Source organism: Nelumbo nucifera, chromosome 3 (genome assembly GCF_055504915.1).
Source record: "Nelumbo nucifera cultivar China Antique chromosome 3, China Antique-T2T, whole genome shotgun sequence".
NCBI classification, from domain to species: domain Eukaryota; kingdom Viridiplantae; phylum Streptophyta; class Magnoliopsida; order Proteales; family Nelumbonaceae; genus Nelumbo; species Nelumbo nucifera.
In genome coordinates, this window is record NC_142651.1 from 66,267,225 (window position 1) to 66,275,227 (window position 8,003).

The following is an 8,003-nucleotide window of genomic DNA, read 5'->3' on the forward strand; positions in this document are numbered from 1 at the left end:
AGTCACTGATCTTAACACCAGAGGGAGCGAGTTGATGTTAGTAATCTCCAGATCGGGTACCGGACCTGGGTGAGAGGGGCAAATTCATCCAGTTGATACGCTTTCATTTAACATCTCATTTTTATGTTGACTCTATGGAAGAGCAAAGACACTACGGGTTGAATCCAAATCATAGTGAACTTCATTAAAATTCAGAAATAACTTCGTCAAATAAGGAACAATTCTACAATAAATTTCAGGTCCGGACAAATGCAACCTCGGCAAAATCTTTGAACTTGAAATGATTGTTAATGTTAACACCACCCTTTGAATGGAGGGGGAAAAGCTTCAGCCTTTGCATCACAAAGGTAGTGAATGAGTACATCAAATTTCTCTTAGTCATTCAAAAGCATTTGGCGCTTAAAGTCTAGATTAACCGATACGATTCCAGCCACATGAGAAACATCTAACAAGAACCCATCTAGATTAACCTTTACAATTTCCCGAAAAAAAGTTCCTCGAAATAGTCTAAATTAATCAAAAGTTTTTTCCCTTTTCATTTTTCTTTTCTAATTTTTGAGGAAACTTTGCAATAGTTCATAAATTTCTTTACAATCTAAAAGAAAAAAAAAAAAAAATAGAACATTCAGAGTGATGTGGGCTACCCAGGCCTAGCCCATTAACGCTTGACAGCACCAACCACACCAGGGGGGAAGCCTTGCTGTGTTCGTACAGAGCCAACCGCAGAGTAATTAGGCATACTCGCAAGGACCTATCGCTTGACTTCGTACGGCCCTCATCTGGAGCATTCATCTCCACCTGCCTCCACCTATCGCTTTACTTCCAGTGCCTTGATTTTACATCGTTGCACCTACCTCACTTCATTAGCATTTACTCCTAGGGACCCAATGCATCCAAGGACTACCATCAAGGCCTCGTCTGCACCTCCCCCCACCTTACACCTCATACTAACTTGAGTGTCGGAGCTTCCGCCTCGGGTCTCCACTCGAGGCCTCTGACACCTCTTGTTTTGTAGTACCTCGGATCTCTAGGAACCTTGTTACCAAGCATACGACCCATAGTTCTCGGCTTCTATCATAGTCAGAAGGGAGCATCTCACCTTGGCCTGCAGTCCTTGGCCTCGACTTACCCTCTTCAGAGTCTTCGGAACTTGGGAGTGAATTTACCTCGTTGCCCTCGGCTAATCCAAGCACCAACAATTGGTGTCGTCCGTGGGAACGTTGCTAAGACGATTCCTTAAAACTCACGAGAAGAAAAGTCTCTAAGCCCACCTAAGTTCGAAAGTCATGGTATGAAGAACCAAGAATAACCAGAACCTGGTCACGTACGAGCAATTTTAAGATGTCATTGATCGTTTGGACAGCCTCACTCAGCGCATGGAAGAAGTCTACCCCCGAGCAGGAGGTCCCTCTCGAGGCGATTGCCCCACTGAGGTTCCAGAGGACCAGGGCTGACGCGAGCATGTCGAGCCCCCAACCCTCGGCCAGGGTGACAATCAGCTGGCTGAGCAATCGGAGTCGGGCAATAACCGACACCCCAGTTCACCTCGGAGGAATACCTGACCAACCAGCTAAAGGGAAGAAGTGCCTGCTCGATCCGAAGACAGTCACCAGCCTTCAGAGCAGCACCACTGCCGCCGAAGGGAGGTTCCCATGAACGATGGCGGACACCTCAGCCACCTCGGAGTTCACTCCTAGGGCGAGAGCCGATATCGCACCACTCCACCTCCAGTCTCGGATCTCCAGGACATTCTGAACGATCATCACGCCCGTAGGGGAGTGCACGATGCGGTCTCAAAGTACTCAAGAATCCGAGCTGATACCCATCGAGTCCACGAAGACAAAAGAGGGGCCCACACCCCTACCGATCTGGGGCTAGCCGAATTGTGCATCAAACTTGGGGCCGTCAGAGACAAGCTCCGCCAAGTCAAGGAGAGCCGAGCTGACACCTCCGCTAGCCATGGCAATTCCACCAGCCACATGGACGCGTTCACCCCGGAAATCATTTCGGAGCCTCTCCACCCACACTTCAAGGCTCCTACTTTGGAAATGTACGACGGCTCCTCGGACCTTGACGACCACCTGGAAAGTTTCAGAGCACTCATGATACTCTACAGGTATTCTGACACCTTGACGTGCCGAACTTTCCAAGCCACCTTCAAGGGGGCAGCACACCACTAGTTCTCCAGCCTCCCCCCCGAGGTTAATCAGTTCATGGGAGCAGTTTGCCAACATGTTCCTTGCCCACCTCATCAATAGTAGGTGGTGCTAGAAGAACGTCATCTCGCTCATGTCCATCAAGCAGAAACCGGACGAAAGCTTGCGATCCTACATCGATTGCTTTAAAAAAGAAGAGCTCAAGGTCAGGGACCTCGACCCCATGGTCTCAATGCATGTTGCCATCAACGAACTCCTAGCTGGCTCCGTCCTCAAGTGCTTGGTCGTCAAGACATCGTTGAAGACGAAGCTAAAATTCCTCAAAAAGGCCCAAAAGTACATTACGGCCGAAGAGGCTTCGGCCTTATTGGCAATTACCTAAAACCTTGTCATTAATGCTTATCATTAATGTTCCGTCATAAATTATTCATATGTAATATTACATGACTTATAATTTTTAAAAATCTTTAACTTACCCTTTTATAATCAAAAATGTCATTTTCGTTTGGGCAAAACGATTTTACCATAAAATATTGTTTTATGGTCGAACTAGTCACTGATCTTAACACCAGAGGGAGCGAGTTGATGTTAGTAATCTCCAGATCGGGTACCGGACCTGGGTGAGAGGGGCAAATTCATCCAGTTGATACGCTTTCATTTAACATCTCATTTTTATGTTGACTCTATGGAAGAGCAAAGACACTACGGGTTGAATCCAAATCATAGTGAACTTCATTAAAATTCAGAAATAACTTCGTCAAATAAGGAACAATTCTACAATAAATTTCAGGTCCGGACAAATGCAACCTCGGCAAAATCTTTGAACTTGAAATGATTGTTAATGTTAACACCACCCTTTGAATGGAGGGGGAAAAGCTTCAGCCTTTGCATCACAAAGGTAGTGAATGAGTACATCAAATTTCTCTTAGTCATTCAAAAGCATTTGGCGCTTAAAGTCTAGATTAACCGATACGATTCCAGCCACATGAGAAACATCTAACAAGAACCCATCTAGATTAACCTTTACAATTTCCCGAAAAAAAGTTCCTCGAAATAGTCTAAATTAATCAAAAGTTTTTTCCCTTTTCATTTTTCTTTTCTAATTTTTGAGGAAACTTTGCAATAGTTCATAAATTTCTTTACAATCTAAAAGAAAAAAAAAAAAAAAATAGAACATTCAGAGTGATGTGGGCTACCCAGGCCTAGCCCATTAACGCTTGACAGCACCAACCACACCAGGGGGGAAGCCTTGCTGTGTTCGTACAGAGCCAACCGCAGAGTAATTAGGCATACTCGCAAGGACCTATCGCTTGACTTCGTACGGCCCTCATCTGGAGCATTCATCTCCACCTGCCTCCACCTATCGCTTTACTTCCAGTGCCTTGATTTTACATCGTTGCACCTACCTCACTTCATTAGCATTTACTCCTAGGGACCCAATGCATCCAAGGACTACCATCAAGGCCTCGTCTGCACCTCCCCCCACCTTACACCTCATACTAACTTGAGTGTCGGAGCTTCCGCCTCGGGTCTCCACTCGAGGCCTCTGACACCTCTTGTTTTGTAGTACCTCGGATCTCTAGGAACCTTGTTACCAAGCATACGACCCATAGTTCTCGGCTTCTATCATAGTCAGAAGGGAGCATCTCACCTTGGCCTGCAGTCCTTGGCCTCGACTTACCCTCTTCAGAGTCTTCGGAACTTGGGAGTGAATTTACCTCGTTGCCCTCGGCTAATCCAAGCACCAACAATTGGTGTCGTCCGTGGGAACGTTGCTAAGACGATTCCTTAAAACTCACGAGAAGAAAAGTCTCTAAGCCCACCTAAGTTCGAAAGTCATGGTATGAAGAACCAAGAATAACCAGAACCTGGTCACGTACGAGCAATTTTAAGATGTCATTGATCGTTTGGACAGCCTCACTCAGCGCATGGAAGAAGTCTACCCCCGAGCAGGAGGTCCCTCTCGAGGCGATTGCCCCACTGAGGTTCCAGAGGACTAGGGCTGACGCGAGCATGTCGAGCCCCCAACCCTCGGCCAGGGTGACAATCAGCTGGCTGAGCAATCGGAGTCGGGCAATAACCGACACCCCAGTTCACCTCGGAGGAATACCTGACCAACCAGCTAAAGGGAAGAAGTGCCTGCTCGATCCGAAGACAGTCACCAGCCTTCAGAGCAGCACCACTGCCGCCGAAGGGAGGTTCCCATGAACGATGGCGGACACCTCAGCCACCTCGGAGTTCACTCCTAGGGCGAGAGCCGATATCGCACCACTCCACCTCCAGTCTCGGATCTCCAGGACATTCTGAACGATCATCACGCCCGTAGGGGAGTGCACGATGCGGTCTCAAAGTACTCAAGAATCCGAGCTGATACCCATCGAGTCCACGAAGACAAAAGAGGGGCCCACACCCCTACCGATCTGGGGCTAGCCGAATTGTGCATCAAACTTGGGGCCGTCAGAGACAAGCTCCGCCAAGTCAAGGAGAGCCGAGCTGACACCTCCGCTAGCCATGGCAATTCCACCAGCCACATGGACGCGTTCACCCCGGAAATCATTTCGGAGCCTCTCCACCCACACTTCAAGGCTCCTACTTTGGAAATGTACGACGGCTCCTCGGACCTTGACGACCACCTGGAAAGTTTCAGAGCACTCATGATACTCTACAGGTATTCTGACACCTTGACGTGCCGAACTTTCCAAGCCACCTTCAAGGGGGCAGCACACCACTAGTTCTCCAGCCTCCCCCCCGAGGTTAATCAGTTCATGGGAGCAGTTTGCCAACATGTTCCTTGCCCACCTCATCAATAGTAGGTGGTGCTAGAAGAACGTCATCTCGCTCATGTCCATCAAGCAGAAACCGGACGAAAGCTTGCGATCCTACATCGATTGCTTTAAAAAAGAAGAGCTCAAGGTCAGGGACCTCGACCCCATGGTCTCAATGCATGTTGCCATCAACGAACTCCTAGCTGGCTCCGTCCTCAAGTGCTTGGTTGTCAAGACATCGTTGAAGACGAAGCTAAAATTCCTCAAAAAGGCCCAAAAGTACATTACGGCCGAAGAGGCTTCGGCCGGGGACCACCAGGAGAAGGAGACCGAACGCAACGGTGGGCCCTCGAGAAAGAAAAGAAAGAATGAAGATCGTTGCGGTGATGGCAGCAAAGATAATAGGAAGTCGTTGGCCCTGACCATGGCTTACAACCAATATACGCCACTCAACTTCTCCTAAACCCAAATCCTGATGCAAATAGGCGAGGAGAAGTTCGTGAAGTGGCCAGAGAAGATGAAGAGGAAGCCCAAGAGGGGGAACCCCAAAATGTACTGCAAGTTTCACCGCGACGTTGGCCACAACACCGAGGACTTCTATGAGTTGAAGAATGAAAGAGAGTCCCTCATTCGCCGTAGGCACTTGAAGCAGCTCGTCAGGGGTGAAGCCGGCGCTTCATCCTCCTAGCAGCAACAACAACACCAACAGGTCGCCAAAGTCATCGACGCCATCATCGGGGGCTCGGCCTTAAGTGGAGCATTGGCCTCAGCCCACAAGGCCTACGCCAGACAGTTGAGCATTTGAGGGTCAACCCCCAAGACGCCAAAGTAGCACAAGGACCTTAATGGGATTACAGTCCCCCATGATGACGCGTTGGTGATTTCGGTCGTAGTAACTAACTTCCTAGTCAAGAGGATTCTCGTCGATAGTGGCTCCTCGGTAGACATCCTCTTCTATGAAGCCTATGAAAAGATGAAGATAGCGCCAGAGCATCTTCATGTTACCGACGTCCCACTGGCCGGCTTCTCCGACAATGTCGTTAGGCCAAAAGGAAAGATCACCCTACCAATCATGGTAGGAACCGAGCCTCGGTTGGTGACGAGGATGACGGAGTTCCTTGTCGGGAGGATAGGCTCCCCCTACAACGTAATCATGGGGAGACTGACCCTTCATGCGCTGCGAGCCGCCATGTCCTCCTACCACCTCGCCCTCAAATTCCCAACCGTGGCATTAGAGTTGTTCAGGGGATCAACATATCGCCCGTCAATGCTATGTGGCGGCGCTGAAGGGCAAGAACAAAGAAGCATTGCCACTTGAGGGCCTTGACCTCAAGGAGGAGCCAGCCAACCGAGGACCTCATGTCGATTCCCTTGGACGAGGATAAGCCCAAGAAGTTAGTCCGTGTCGGGTCCAACCTTCCCCTAGAGAGCCTATTTGAACTGGTAAGTTTCCTCAAAACTAATGCCGACGTCTTCACTTGGTTCGCCGCTGACATGCCCGGAATTGACTATTCGGTCATTACTCAAAGGTTAAGCGTGGACCCAAACTCTAGGCCGGTCCGAGAGGTTAGTGTGCCCGGGATGCATCGTCAAACACCCAAGACATCATCTTAATAATTTATATTTTTCCAATCCTCTAAACTAAATAAAGAACGTAGTTTAGTGCTGAGGAAGGGGTTGAATCCTCAGGGAAGCAAGGTTAACAATTATTATTTTGTTCTGGACAAATAAGAAAAAGAAAACAGATTTGGGATTTGTAGAAAATAAGAAAATAAAATTTATTAAAGCTGAAATTAAATATTCATAATTGAAAAAGACAAGAAATAAAATTCATAAATTAAATAAAACATAAATTAACAAGAAAATAAATAAAAAAATGTTGAAATTTGGATCCAATGGCGATAGCTTTCTAAGAAGACAAATTGCAAGTTGTTCCTCCTCTATTCAGCCCTCGAACCCCTCGAGAGACCTTAGCCTTGAACTAGGCAAATTCAGATATGCAAAAGACAAAGAAAAACAAAAATTAAATCAAACCAAAATCAAAAGTTGCAGAAATTAAATTGCTAAAAAAACTGAATAACAAAAAGAAAGAAAATAAAACAAAATAAAAATGGTGGATCAGCTCCATTGGCGGCAGTTGCAGGTTGGACGAATTGCTTGCAGGAACCCCTCCTGACAAGAACTAGGCATCATCCTTCCTATAACCCTTGAACCCCCTCAAGAAGCCTTGGCCTTGTGTACTGGGCTAACCAACAACCCCTTCTCAAGGGCCCCTAAGGTCCTTTCTATAGAGAAGGGTGGACAAAACTGGGATCAGAGAGAAAGAGAGGGAAGGCTAGTGGGTTTATGTAGAAAATGGGCGCCCCTAGGGTTTAGGAATGGAGGGTTAAGATTAAACTAGAGGGATCCTACGACTAGAGTGAAAAGAAGAGGCACCTACAAGTATGGAAGGCTGAGATTTAAGCTCCTAAGATTTAATGGGGGAGATTTGGGCGCCTAGGGCTGAAAGGTGGAGATTAAAAGGAGTGGGTGGCACCCTAGGGTGAGTGGCTGGGATAGAGAGTGAAGATCTAAGAGTATGAGAGGTTGCTAAGGCTTGGATGGTTGAGATTAGATGTTAGGGAGGAGTGGAAGGTGAAGATTTAGCAGTTAGGGGTGGCTAGGGTTTGTTAGAGGTGAAAAGAATGAGTGGGGAGGCGCCCTAGGGTTTGCTAAGGAGAAGGGAGTATGCCAATACTGTAGGAGGGGCGCCTTTCTGGGTTTAGCAGATAAGAGGTGCCCTCCTGTGCTCAGTTTTTCAAAGAAACACCCCCTCTCTTAGCTGGAATTCTCACCAGCTTCCCAAAATCTGTAGAAAACTCTATAAATTTCCTAGTTTTTACTCAGAATTTGCACAGGGACCCTTAGAGGTCACAACATTGAATTTAACCAAAAAAAATGTACAAATTAGTCAGTCTAAGGTCTAAAATACCCCTAAAATGATTTCCTTAAGGCATCAAAATACAGAGTGATCAGAGGTATACTATCCTAATTGGTTGTCAAATGTGGTTTTGGTTAACAAAGCTAATGGGAAATGGCAAAT